The sequence below is a fragment of the Prionailurus viverrinus genome, chromosome A1, assembly GCF_022837055.1.
Source record: "Prionailurus viverrinus isolate Anna chromosome A1, UM_Priviv_1.0, whole genome shotgun sequence".
NCBI lineage: Eukaryota > Metazoa > Chordata > Mammalia > Carnivora > Felidae > Prionailurus > Prionailurus viverrinus.
This window is the reverse complement of record NC_062561.1, coordinates 175,547,872-175,561,825: the sequence shown is the minus strand read 5'-3', so window position 1 is coordinate 175,561,825 and position 13,954 is coordinate 175,547,872. Positions and strand designations below refer to the sequence as shown.

At 51.4% G+C, this 13,954-nt stretch overlaps 1 pseudogene; it reads left to right on the top strand.

Annotated features, from left to right (window-relative positions):
• Window positions 1–9,866: 9,866 nt before the first annotated feature.
• LOC125164603 (zinc finger protein 296-like) lies at window positions 9,867–11,734 on the top strand (annotated as a pseudogene).
• Window positions 11,735–13,954: the final 2,220 nt, after the last annotated feature.

The window sequence follows — 13,954 nt, the reverse complement described above, 5'->3', positions numbered from 1 at the left end:
GGGATTCTCTCTCCCTCTCTCTCTGCCCCTTTCCCGCTCGTGCACACATGCGCGCGCTCTCTCTCTCAAAATAAACTTTTTAAAAAAACAGAATTTGAGGCTCAAAGTGCACTAACTTGTCTAGTGTCACACAGTGGCCCAGCCACCATCTCAATCCAGGCCTGTCAATCTCAAGTAGTTCCCACTGTATTTCACAGCTTCTCCATTAATAGGAATAATTATAACGGACTTTGGAATAGCATTTTATGATATTCCAAGTGGTTGCACGCTTTTTTTTTTTTTTCGTATATCACTCCTTATAATTCGCCCAAAGGTTTCATCTCCATTCAAAGGTGGGAAAACAGACTTGGAGAAGTGGAATGACTGGCCACAAACCTAACTTGGTTCATTCAAAGAACTGTGAAAGATTATTCACATTCCCATAGACAGACAGACACACACACACACACACACACAAGGTTTGTGGAACGTGTAGGTCTGCGAGGTCGTTTCCAGATAAAGTCCCAGATTAAAATAAGAATCAGGAGCGACGGTTCTTTTTTTTTTTTTTAATTTTTTTTTTCAACGTTTATTTATTTTTTGGGGGACAGAGAGAGACAGAGCATGAACGGGGGAGGGGCAGAGAGAGAGGGAGACACAGAATCGGAAACAGGCTCCAGGCTCTGAGCCATCAGCCCAGAGCCCGACGCGGGGCTCGAACTCCCGGACCACGAGATCGTGACCTGGCTGAAGTCGGACGCTTCACCGACTGCGCCACCCAGGCGCCCCATGGAGCGACGGTTCTTAAAATGCATTCCCTGGACCAGCAGCGGCGACACTGGGAACTAGAAATGCGTGTTCTCAGGCCCTTTCCATAAGTACTGAATCAGAAAGTCTGAAGGTGGGGCACAGCCAGCTTTGAACAAGCCTCCCCCGCGCGATTCTGATGCATCCAACGTTAATGAACCACCGCGGTGTTGTTAGGATGAAAGGCTGAGGTCGAATTCAGCTCCGTTCCGTGATTTGAGGCAGGCTAAGCAATCTGAACCTCAGTGTCCTCCTCTGTAGCAAGAAAGTAACACCGCTTCCCTCACGGGCTACTTGTGAGAATTCGGGGAGTGTTCATAAAGAGACAACACTAGCCGGGTGCCTGGCGCGGGGCACACGCCCTCAGCACTTTGTAGCTAAGCTTCAAGTGCAGATCCCAGGGGCTGAAAGTTTGACGACACTCTGTGGGGGATCCTGCTGAGAAACAGGCACTCCCATGACCGCCGGTGGGTGTGCAACCTGCTATGATTTCCCTGCAAGACAGTCCGCGGTATCTATGAAAACTTACAAAAGCACATGCCCTGTTTTAAGCAATTCCTCTTCTAAGAATTAATCCCACAGATGAGTACACTCAGGTTCTTGGAAGGCCTGCCTACTCCCACGGGAGCCATATGGATGCAAGGTCAGACGGAGGTTGGAGGAAGGGGGAGGTTGAGGGGTATTTCCAGAGAAATTACTAGGCAGGAAAAAAAGTTACTGTAGGGTAATCTAAATATAACAATACGTTTTCCCTTGGGAACTTTTAATTTTTTTTAAGGTTTCACTTATTTTTGAGAGACCACAAGTACGGGAGGGGCAGAGAGAAGGGGACAGAAGATCTGAAACCCGCTCCTCGCTGACAGCAGCCAGCCCAATGTGATGTGAGGCTCGAACTCAGATCATGACCAGAGCCGAAGTCCGACGTTGAACTGCCTGAGCCACCCAGGTGCCCCTCCCTTGGGAACTTTAAAAAAAATTTTTTTCTGATTGGGATTCTTGCAAGATATATAGATAAATGGATTAATAACAGTCCATTGTCGCTAATATAAATAAGTCGAGAAGAAAGTCAATCTCTGGATGATGGGATTATAAGTGATTTTTAAATTTTCTCCTTTATGCTCTTCCGAGTTTTCAGACTTCTGCTCCGGAATTCAGGACACATTGAATACTATTTTTTAAAACCTCTGTGTAGGACAACCCCAAATTTCTAATAAATGCACGGATCTGTATAAAAGACGTATTAGAAGCATATACACCAAAATGGTGAACAGTTGGTGTCTCTGGGTTTACAGGCAATCCTTGTTTTCTTTATAGTTTTCCGTGTCACATACTTTCTGGAATGCATCTGTATTCCTTTTATAAGCAGAAGAACGTCAAGTTCAGGCTGCTGAATAATGCCTTGGCTTTATCTGCCTCATAGGATCATTGCCAGTCCCAAGCGGGCTCCCCTGGTTTCCGAGCTCCGGTGGGAGGGAGCTGCAGCGCTAAGAGGCGCCACTAGGGCGCAGCATTGCCTGCGAGATCGCGCGGCTGAGCCCCCACCACGCTCCCCGCAGCTGACCGCAGGTGTCCCAAGGCAAGGGACGGTGGTGGCAGGAGAACTTGCATCTCTGAATTTCCGAGGCCAACTCGGGAAGAGAGGAGAGGACGCTTTGAGAAAGACGATCTCTCCAGCTGCGGCAAGCTGGAAAGATGGCCAGGTTTGGTGTAGGACAGGCGGGGAAGAATCTATCCGTGGAAGCACCTGATGCGGGTGGGGGTGGGGCAGAACACAGAACAATGGTAGACGGACCGAGGGCGTACCCTCAGGGCCATCGGCGCTGTGACACAGGCCAGTGACACCAGGAGGATGAACCCTAAAAGCTCCGGGAGGGGAGCTGGGAATGGGGGGCGGGGACTTTAGGGAATGGGACATCATCTGACATCAGAAGGATGAGGAGGAATTACTGATGGGGAAGAGAAAGGGGCGATGAAGAAAATGGGGGCTTCTGGTTGGACGGAACAGTCAATGGGAGGACCTGGAGAGCGGAGAAAGGGTGGCTAAATACGCTGTGCAAAGGCCAGTGCTCTCAGGAAGATGCCAGCTCCTGGGTGGGGGATGGGGGAGGGGGGGTAGAGTAGTGAGATCCCTTCAGTGCCCAGAGGAGGAGCATCATGTTCATCCTGAAAGCCTGGGCTCATTCTGAAGGGTTTTGTGCAGGGGAGAAACAGTAGTCAAATCCTAGCTCTGCCACTTGCTATTTTCATGATATGGGAAAAGCCAGTTCCCCTCTCGGACGGAGCCTTAGTTTTCTCATCTGTAAAACGGAGACAGTAAAACCCACTCTTTGGTCTTGCGAAGCTTAAAAGAGGTAAACGCTTGGGGCGCCTGGGTGGCTAAGTTGGATAAGCCTCTGACTTCAGCTCAGGTCATGATCTCAGAGTTCATGGGTTAGAGCCCCATGTTGGGCTCTGTGCTGACAGCTCAGAGCCTGGATCCTGCTTCCAATTCTGTGTATCCCTCTCTCTCTCTCTCTCTCTGCCCCTCTCCCACTCATACTCCTGTCTCTCTCTCAAAAATAAATAAATGTTAAAAAAAATTTAAAAAAGAGGTAAACGGAGAACCCCAAATCAAGACTTTCCTTCCCTGGTCTTTTTATTTTTTCTGCAATAGCATTCGAATGGAAAAAACAGACAAACGCCATTGCCAGTATGGCCACGGTGTCAGCTTGGCAAACATTAGTAGTCCAGGGGGGTCATCCCAGCTAGCTTCCAGTGGCCAGGAAATCATTTCATCGTGTGTGATTGCAATCAAGAACACGTTCTGCCCTCTTATTCCCGTTTATAATGAAATGTATTTTAATCATGTGCAATCTCCAGGAAAGATGGTAACACAGAGAACAGTTTTTCTTTAAAAAAAAAAAAAGAAAAACATAATAACAAGCTAAAAATAGAGACTAAACCAGCTACTGTATTGAAATGCTAAAGGATGCAACCTCCTGGCACAGATCGAATAATAATGTTGGCTCAGAATGCAAGGGGTGGGGTGGTACCGGGACCCCATTCCCGGGCAGAGTCCCATCAGCTGGCGCTTTCTGGGGTGGGTGCAGGTGGGGACAGATGCAGGAAGCACAGGAACACAGCAGATGTTTCCCTCTGGCCAGAAGAATGAGTGCCCATTTTGCAAGGGCAAAATCTGCACAGTGGAGGAAAAAACACGAAGGAATCCCAAGCTGCAGGTAGAGCCTGACAATGTCAAGTGGAGAGAGGAGAGGCAGAGGACAGAGAAGCGTGGACCACAGCTCTAAGTCGGTGAGTTGAGAGTAGGAAAGAGAGGTTTTGGGCACAGAGTGAGGCAGCCATGGGGAGATGCATCCGTAAAAGTCAGCTGGGTGTTAAGAGGGTGCCCCATCTGAGTAGGGTTTCTCACGCCCGGTTTCCAAAACCACCTGAGGAACATTCCCCAGTTCCCATGCCTCAGGTGTTATCCAAACCAATTGCATCAGTATCTGGGGGTGGCCTGGGGACTGGCATTTTAGGCTCCCCAGGTCATGCCAGGGTTGAGAACCACTGTTCTGGAGATCGAGGGTACTTTCAAATATTTTTTTTTAAGTTTACTTATTTTGAGAGAGAGACATTTGAGGAGAGGCAGAGAGAGAGAGAGAGAGAGAGAGAGAGAGGGAGAGAGAGAGAGAATCCCAAGCAGGCTCCACAGTCAGTGCAGAGCCTGATGCGGGACTCTAACTCACAAATCGTGAGATCATGACCTGAGCCGAGGTCAGATGCTTAACTGACTGAGTCACCCAGGCACCCCATTACTTGCAAATAATTTAATGACTTTGGAGGTGCTCAGGGGGGCTTTTAAGGCACCGCAGTGTATGAATGTCCTCCGCTGAGCTAATGCTGCGGACGGACGTGTGTCATCCTTTAAATCCACCCAAACACCAGTGAGCCCCCATTTATGGAGATGGCTAACGTTCACCGCGCAATTATTTTGCCTTTTCACCACCTCACTGAATCTCACGACACGCTGTGAAATAACCGCTTCACAGATGCAAGTGTGACATTTCAGGCCCCGGCCCGAGAGCTTCCAGCTAATACGTGGCAGAGGCAGAACTGAGCCAGTACAGCAGCTGTGCCTCGTGTCCTGCCCGGACCCGCCCTCCCCTCAGCCTGCCTGCCACCCGAAGGAGGGGCGGAGCCAGCCTCTGACCCCAAACCCCACCACTAAGGCTCCGTTCGGAGCAGCCTGTGCAAAGGACCCCGGAAGAGCGTTGCATGCAAACAGTAGATGGCCCCAAGACGGCAACGTGTGGGTTGTGGACAGGATGTCTCTGTAGAGACTCTAGTAGGAAGGGAGATTGCCTTTTGAAAAAAAAAAAAAAAATGAAGCTTCTGGAGCCCTGCAGGTGCTCAGTTCTGGGCACGCACCTGCTTCTCTGTTCATTCCCATCCCAGCAACCGCCCTGGCTCTGTGTTGCTCTCCTCCCCCTCCCCCTGCCTTCCGTCTAGCCTCAACCTCTCTGGCCTAAAGAGCTCTTTAAGTTGCACTGCAAAAATAATACATGCTTCGAAGAATAGACTAAGAGAACACGGAAATGGATCAAGTGATAGCTTCCCTCTTCTCGTTTCCCGGTCCCAGCTCCCAACACTGCATCTCCGAGGGAAACCTGCAGAATAACGTGGTCTGTGTTTATCCAGACCGCGTATGTGCGGATGCAAACATGCATGCTCACCTGTAATGGGTGTGGTTTGGCTTTGTCTATAAAAATGAAATTTTAGGGGGCGCCTGGTTGGCTCAGGTCACGATCCCAGGGTCATGGGATTGAGCCCTGGGTCGGGCTTTGCGCTGAGCGTGGAGACTGCTTGGGATCCTCTCTCTCTCCCTCTGCCCCTCCTCTGGTCGTGCTCTCTCTTCTCTCAAAACTTAAAAATAAAAATCAAAGAAATCTTAGTATACATATTAAATTACATGCAACCTCATTCTTTCCCCTTAAAAATATACCGTGGGTATTTTTCTTACTTTTAAAAATTTTTCTCTTTCTTTAAGTAATCTCTACACCCAATATGGGGCTCAAACTCACAACCCAAAGACCAAAAAGAATCACCTGGGCTTCTGACTGAGCCAGCCAGGTGCCCCCACTGTGGACATTTTTCAAGGTGACAAAGGTAGGTCTTCCTCATTCTTGTTAGGAGTTTTACAGAAGTTCAGTATAATAATTCCTAGAATTTACTTACCCTTCCCCGATCAATCGACAGTGCCATTATTTCCGTGGTTTTTCTATTTAAAAAAAAAAAATGCTGTGGTGAATATTCCTGTATGTAGTTTTCTATTCCCCTGACACTGTTGTTTCTTTAAGAGAAATTCCTAGAGGGGCGCCTGGGTGGCGCAGTCGGTTAAGCGTCCGACTTCAGCCAGGTCACGATCTCGCGGTCCGTGAGTTCGAGCCCCGCGTCGGGCTCTGGGCTGATGGCTCGGAGCCTGGAGCTTGTTTCCGATTCTGTGTCTCTCTCTCTCTCTGCCCCTCCCCCGTCCATGCTCTGTCTCTCTCTGCCCCAAAAATAAACGTTGAAAAAAAAATTAAAAAAAAAAAAAAAGAGAAATTCCTAGAAGTGAGATTAGCTGGGTCGTAGGCTGTGACCTTTTCAAATTTTGATGGTGATGGCGGTGACGATAAGGATAGAAGCTGACTATATTTAGCATTGACTTTGAAGTGCCAGGCATTATAAGCACATTTTACTCACTATTTCATTGAAGTCTTTTATCAAGTCTATAAGATACATCCTCTCATTGTCCTCATTTCTCATGCAGTGACCTTGAGGCCTACAGAGGTTGGCTCCCTTGCCCCAAATCACATGGCCAGTAAACAGACCGTCCTCCAAAAAGGTGATGCCAATTTCCACTGTAGCAACAGGACCCCTTTCTTCACATCTTCCCCAACAGAGGATGTAATGGTCTCTGTGCGAAGTAACAATCAAAAGGTACCTGTCTTTGGGTTTGCTTCTTACTCCTTGAGGTTGCGTATCTTCTGCGGTCCCCGTCACTACAACCCTGTTTCAGACCATCGTCTGTTCCACTTGGACCAGAGCCTTCATGGGCACCTGCTGCCGGGGTTCCCCCTTCCAGTTCATCCTTCACGCTGTCTGAACAGGCTCACCCTCTCCTGAAGCCCTTTGACAAAGTTCTGGTTCCTGGATCTGACCGTTGAGGCCCTGCCAGCCTGTCCAAGTCGGCATTTTCCCTCTGGCCTTCCTGACCCTTTCCCATCAGCTTTCACAAACCACGTCCACGTTCTTCCACATGGACATGCCATTATCTCTGGAATGGCCTTTCCATCTTTGATATGCCCAGAAAACTCCTACTCATCCTTCAGAGCCCAACCAAAATGGCCCCTCTTAAAATCCAGGTGAAACCAAGAATACCAAAATGTTATCTGTGACAGAGACTCAAGTGATATTTATTTCTGTTATATGCTTTTTTTTCTAAATGTTTTGCAACGAGTAACCATTACTTTCATAAGTAGGAAAAATAAAATAACTTTAATTTTCGAACACGTCTCAGCTGAAACGTTTTAGTCTGTGCTTTTTGGTTTATATTGGGGTCAAAGTAGGTGTCCTTTCCTTCTGAGAAAATTTCCAGAGTGGATGGCGTATAGTTGGACCTCAATAAGTGGCTGCTGAATGCACTGATTAATTAACAAGTCAAGCACACCCTCACACACACCTTGGCTGACTTCTAAAGCATAAGCCCCTCATGCACTCAAAAGAAGTCTCCCCCCTCGGCTCCCCTGCCACAGAAACTAGAGATGGGCGTGACCCTCCAGCAAGCCCTGATGTATGTCAATTTCAGGGCTCCTCTGAGTCTTTGCTGTCTAAGAGAGCAGCCATCATCTATGTGACTCAGGGATGGGCCCGTGTCCCATTCCCAAATGCGGAAGGCACAGTCTGGGAGCAAATTCTGCCCCCTCTGATCCCTCGCGTGACCCTAGGTGTGAGGGGCAACCTCTACAAATTAGGCGGCTAGGGACCACGTGTCTCCTTCCTGGGGACTTGTAAGGTTTCAGAGAATTCGCTTCTCTCCTCGGGCGGTGTTTATATGGGTACCTGTGTATCAGCTCTCTATGGCTACGTAATAAACATTCCAAGCAGTGTCTTAAAACAGTGAGGGTTCGTTACTTTGCCTGATTCTGTGGGTTGGCTGGGTGATCTTCGGCTGGTTCACCTGGCCTCCCTCATGCAGCTGCGTTGGTTGCCGGAAGGTCTAAGATGGCCCCTGCCTGGTAGTTTAGGCTGGCTGTTGGCTGGGACACCTTGCTTGGTGCCCCTCCTTACGGCCTCTCATCTTCCAATAGGCTAGACCGGCTTCCTTGCATGGGCCTCAGGACGGTGTTCCAAGAGGAAAAGGTCCCAGTCCCCCAAGCACTTACGAAGCCTCTGTTTACCCAGTGTTTACTGGTATCCCATTGACCAAAGCAGGTCACCTGGCCAAGAGTAGCGTCAGCTGGGGAGGAGGCTTGGCCCCTGCCCCTCGATGGGAGCAGTGGCAGAGGGGACAAAGCTGGATCCCCACTTAGCTGCTGGACCAGCAAGATTATAGATGGGTGTGTCCACCCATAGGTGGGGAGATGTCAAAGGGAGCAGATGTGGGGGTGCCTGGGTGGCTCAGTCGGGTAAGCGTCCGACTTCGGCTCAGGTCATGATCTCACGGTCTGTGAGTTTGAGCCCCGCATCAGGCTCTGTGCTGACATCTCGGAGCCTGGAGCCTGCTTCGGATTCTGTGTCTCCCTCTCTCTCTGACCCTCCCCTGTTCATGCTCTGTCTCTCTCTGTCTCAAAAATAAAGAAACATTAAAAAAAAAATTAAAAAAAAAAGGGAGCAGATGTAGATGACACCCACACCTGGGCCTGCACTAGGGGAGCTAGAGCCCCAAGACCACCCCTGGGTGTCCCCTAGTCCCCAGGCTCTCCGAGCCTCGGTGCTAAACAGGATAGGACTTGAGGAAAGCCACTGCGGTGGGGAAGGAAGGTGGGTCCTGAGGAGAAGCCAGTCCCCATGGAAGGGGGGGTGGTTTCCAAAAGCTGGAGAGAGGCCCGACAGTTTCTTAGTTCCAAGACGTGCGTCTGGCCGCCAGCCTCTTGCTGGGAGACAGCGCTCAGGACCAGCTCTAGCTGAGGCCACGCTCTTCCTGGGAAGTACCCGCCGGTGGCTGGGCGTGGCAGGGGCACTCGGGCCAGGCCATTTCTGTCCAGTGCGAGTCTTCTAAGAACAATCTTTGCTCTACAACTGCATGCTGCCCTGGCCAAATGTCAGAGCTGTACCACCATCTGAGGGTCTCCCTGAGTCGTCCCCTTGCCCTCATCTTTCATGGGCCTTATGCCCCCTGAGCCCTCTGCTCTGCTATGATTATTGAGCATTTATTATGCCCCAGGCACCGTGCTAAGTGATCTGTGCGCGTTGCCGTTTAGTCCCCACGGCAATGTATGAAGCAGGGGCTGATATCATCCCATTCTCTGGGTGAGGAAACTGAGGAGCAGAGAGATTATACGGCTGGCCCGGAGGCCTTCGGCCAGTACGAGGCCAGGCTGGGTGTTTGAGTCTGCGCCTCCGGAGGGCAGGTCCCTGGGCCGCGACTGGGCAGTCTCATTTCTATGGCCTCCCAGCCTCAGGTTTTCTAGACTTTCATTTCCTCCAAACTGAAAACACCACACTTCAATTCTTGGAATCTAATTTTGGAATGAAGTTTCCTGGGACTCGGGTCAGACATTCATCAGCAAGAGCTAAAATTAAAGGCTTCTCCTCAGCGTGCCTGTGTCAGAATGGCCCCCACGGAGACTTGAGTCTGACTTGAGTCAGAAGGAAGGCACCCCGTGCGCGTGGAGCATGAGCGAGGCTCAGTTTCCCCAGCTTCGGCAGGGACTCACAAGCCAAAAGACCCGAGCTGGGTGGATGCTGCAGGTTCGAGGAAGGGCGAGATCTGTTGACCCCTCGCACCAGAAATGTGCCCCAGTGAATGACATGGAGGGGGGGGGGTTCCCCGCACGGCACCCGCCTCACCACAGAAGCACAGAGTTCCCTGCCCCAGGGAGGACCAGCCCCTCACCATGAGTCAAGAGGACCGAGAACGCCTCTGGTGGGGAACCAACTCCTGTACCCCTCGAGTAGTGCCATCAGAACACATTGACAGCCTCCCGCTAAGCCTCCGCTAAACTCTTCCCCTGGTCAGAATCCTCATTCCATCCGTAACGCCTGACCCATACATCCGTGTCGCCTAGATATCCTCCTAGATATCCGCCCGCTACCGCCCGCGAGGAGGAATCCTTCAAACTCCCTGCAGGGATTGCTCACATCAAACGAATGAAACAGACATAGCGGAACAGAATCGAAAGCGAGCAGAGCAGGCCACCGCGAGATGTGCCACTTTGACGCGGGGATTATTTTGAGCTGAAGGCAATCAAGACCCACCCGACTCAGGGAAACTTTTACCTCTCCCTAACGCGCCTGAAAGAATTTAGATAAAGGTCCTGTGTCAGAAGGAGAGTTATTGCCAAAGAAACCTTTTTATCTGAAAGACTTATCTGCATGGCAGGGCAAACGTTTGATTACCATTCATCTGTGCTTATCTGCTCTTCTCCCCTTGGAAGCCCCAAGCTGCTAACTCACCTGAACCCCTCGGTCTGAGGGCACCTGGCCCAGGCCACCTCCAGCGGCCAGCCCGCCTGGCCCTCTCCCTATGTCCCTCCCGCCACAAGGCCAGTTGCACGCCCTGCCAAGAAGACCGGGCCCCAGCCGCCAGCCTCCAGCACAGACGTTGAGATGCAAAGGCCGGGCCTTGTCATCCAGTGAAGCCCAGGCCAGATGCGCCTCCCCTACTGGCGCCAGGGCTGGAGCCTTCTCCCGGAAAGGAAGTGCCTGCACCAGGGCAGTCCCGGAGCGAACCCTGCCACTCCATTGGGTGCCCCCAACGCACAGGCGACCTCAGCGCGCAGAGTGAGCGGGTGCTGTCGATGCCACTGATCCACCGCCCTCGCCACCACCAGCCCTGGACTGACAAACACTTAGATCTGTTGACCTCGGCCGCCGCCTGTTGGTCTTTCCTTTGGAGACCATCACTGCTTTCACGGAACACAAGAAGCCGGACTGTCAGCTTCGTAGACGTCCGACCCCTGCCAGGACTTAGAATGCAAGAACCCCAAAGCCTTGAGCTGCCTCAGCTGCCAGAGACAGTTCACAGGGGCCTGGAAGCTGCTGCACGTGCCCTGTGGGACCAAGGATTGTCCTTCCACCAGACAGGACCTGAGGCCCCCGAGGCCCGGCTGCCGGGCCTGGCAGAGGTGGCCGCCGCTGTCTCGGCAAAGGTGAAGTCAGAAGCTGAGGTCACAGGCCCCCGAGTGAGCAGAACCCCACCTGCCCCGTCTGTGCAAAGACCCTCGGCTCCCTCATTAATCTCCAAGTGCACATGTGCTTGCATACAGGCCCTACGAGTGGCCCTACGCCTGTGACCCGTGTCCCCATATTTGTACCAAGAAGCACCAAGCTCAACTGCCCAAGACCCACGGGCAGCTGCAGCCTCAGAGCCTTGCAGGGCCACCTTGGAACAGGCCTCTGCCACTGCCCCTCTGAAGCCAGCACACTCCCATGCCGCAGGTGGTGGAGGGGGGTGGGGGGGGGGGTGGACAGGCACTGGAGCCGCGATCACAGCGGGGGTCCAGGAACCTGGGGCTCCTCCTGATGGTGAGGCTCAGGTAGGCCCCAGGGGGACCAACTGGGGAGCTACCACCATGGAACAGAGAAATGAACCTGCAAAGAGCCAGATGTCCCCCAAGAAGATGCCAGAGCCAGGGGGCAAGAGCCGCGGGCCTGGGGGCGTCTGTGAGTTGTACGGAAGCATTTTACCAACAGCAGCAACCTGACAGTGCTCTGGTGCTCGCACACGCGAGCTCTGATCCTACGCCCGCGCCCAGAGCAGTGAGCTCTATACCACCACCGCATGCGCAGTCTGGGGCCGGGCAGCTCCCGCTCTGCGTGTCGCCACCGCGGCGTGTCTTTTGGCCCGGGTGCCACCTTGGACAACCAGCTGTGGCAGAAGCACCCCCAGATGGGTGGGGAGGCCTGAGCCGCAGGAATGCCCTCTCTGCTGCCCTTGGTACCTTGTACCACTTCTGTCGACCTCCTTGTCCTTCCTCGGCTGCCAGCAAATCCTCCCGCCCTGTCACACACACACACACACACACACGCACAAGGTATATAAGCCTCCGTTGCCTGATTGCCTCTGGGTCTCACATTTTTATGGGGCTCCTGTATGTACACATTAAATTTGTTTTTCTCCCGTTAATCTGTCTTATGTCAATTTAATTATTAGATCAGCCAAAGAACCTAGAAGGGAAGAGGGAAACATTTTTTCCACCCCTCTAAATCAACCAGTGCAAACCTGGCTTCTGGCCCGGGTACGTTGTCTTGGAAAATTACTAAGCCGCCGTAAGAACCTGGGGAAATCACTTACCTCTTTGCGCCTCAGTTTTCTCATCTGTAAAAGGAGTGTAATAATAATTCTTATCTCGTAACATTTTTACAAGGATTGCACAAAAGGGTGCTTGCAAAGTGCTCAGCACAGCGCTGGGCACACAGCCAGCACTTAGTGTATGTTAGCTATTGTCTCAGTCTGTTGGAGCCATTATAACAATACTATCGACCGGGTGGCTTATAAACAATAGAAATTTATTTCTCATTGTTCTGGACCCCAAGATCAAGGTGCGGGTAGCTTTGGCGTCTAGAGAGAGCGTGCTTTGTCCTTCGTAGCCATCCTCACATCGTATCCACACACAGTGGAAGGGGCAAGGGACTCTCTCTCTGAAGTCTCCTTCATGAGGGACATTATCCCGATCATGAGGGCTGCACTCTTAGGGCAGAATCACTTCCCAAAGGCTCCGCCTCCTAGTACCATCACCTTGGGAGTTAGGATTTCAACGTATGAATTTGGAGGGCCCATAAGCATGCAGACTACAACAGGTACCAGCCACCTTCTCGCTTTGGGTTCTTTAAAGAACAGGTCTTGGGGTGGTGGTTTATTTATAGGTGAGGCCAGGAGGTACAGTGGAGACTGGGGAAAGTGAAGGCAGAAAGGCCAGTGTAAGGTATTGTTCTGAGTGGGCTCCCGCGGGGGGGGGGGGGGGGGCCGTGGGCACGTGGAGCAGAGTGCCCGTTGCTTCTGCCCTGGTCATATATTCTCACACAGCCACGCAATCCAATTTCACTGTCAATTTCCAGTACTCACACCGGCCCCCCGGTTCACGCAAAGGGAAGGAGGGGAACTGCCAGTTATCAAGGGCTTCTGGGTGCTAGGGGGCTGTGCTCAGCACCCAATCCTCACACAACTCATAAGCGTGGGGATTAACATCCCCATTTTGCAGGGAACAAAACTGAGGCATAGAGAGGTTACGTATCATACCCCAGATCACACAGCCTGTAAGAGGCAGACATGGGACTCCAACACACAATAAGACTCCTGGCGTCCATCATCTCGATCTCTGCTCAATTAAACTGAAACAGCATGCAAAAAAAAAAAAAAAACCAAAACCAAAACCAAAACCAAACCACACACCTAAAACAGTATGATTTTATGAAGTGCCCCCTGAGACCGGTGAGCGGATGAGACAGAGCCGGGTACTCAAGGTCAGGTGCCAAGAAGGCTAGGTTAGTGACCTGAAAAAACACTTCCAGGCTCCTTCTCCTGAAGCATTGCTCTTCTGTTCTTGGGGAAGCCGAAGTCACGGTTTGCACGCTGGGAAGGAGGGTGACCCCTCATTTGGGTTGACGAGGTGTCATTTTGCATAACACCCCCTCCCGGTCCCAGTCTCCCTGGTATTTTGTCCAAATCATGCTCAGAGACTGAGAGCATCTTTGCCAATAATTTACTTAACACGGGTTCACTGTGGGAATTATAATGTATGATAATATTTCACAATCAATAGCATGCAGGATAATGTCTCTTAATAAACCAATGGAGAAATACCATACTCCCCTGATAGGTTAATTACACCATTTTCCCAGGCAAAGGGGAGATGAAAGAAAGAAAGCCCAGGTGTGGTCGCGGTATAGCTTTCTAAGACGTAGTTCTTGGAAGAGCTGGCTTAGCCAACCAACAGCTGACGTCCAGCTGCCAGCGTGAATTGAAAGCCGGCTGTTGCTGGGG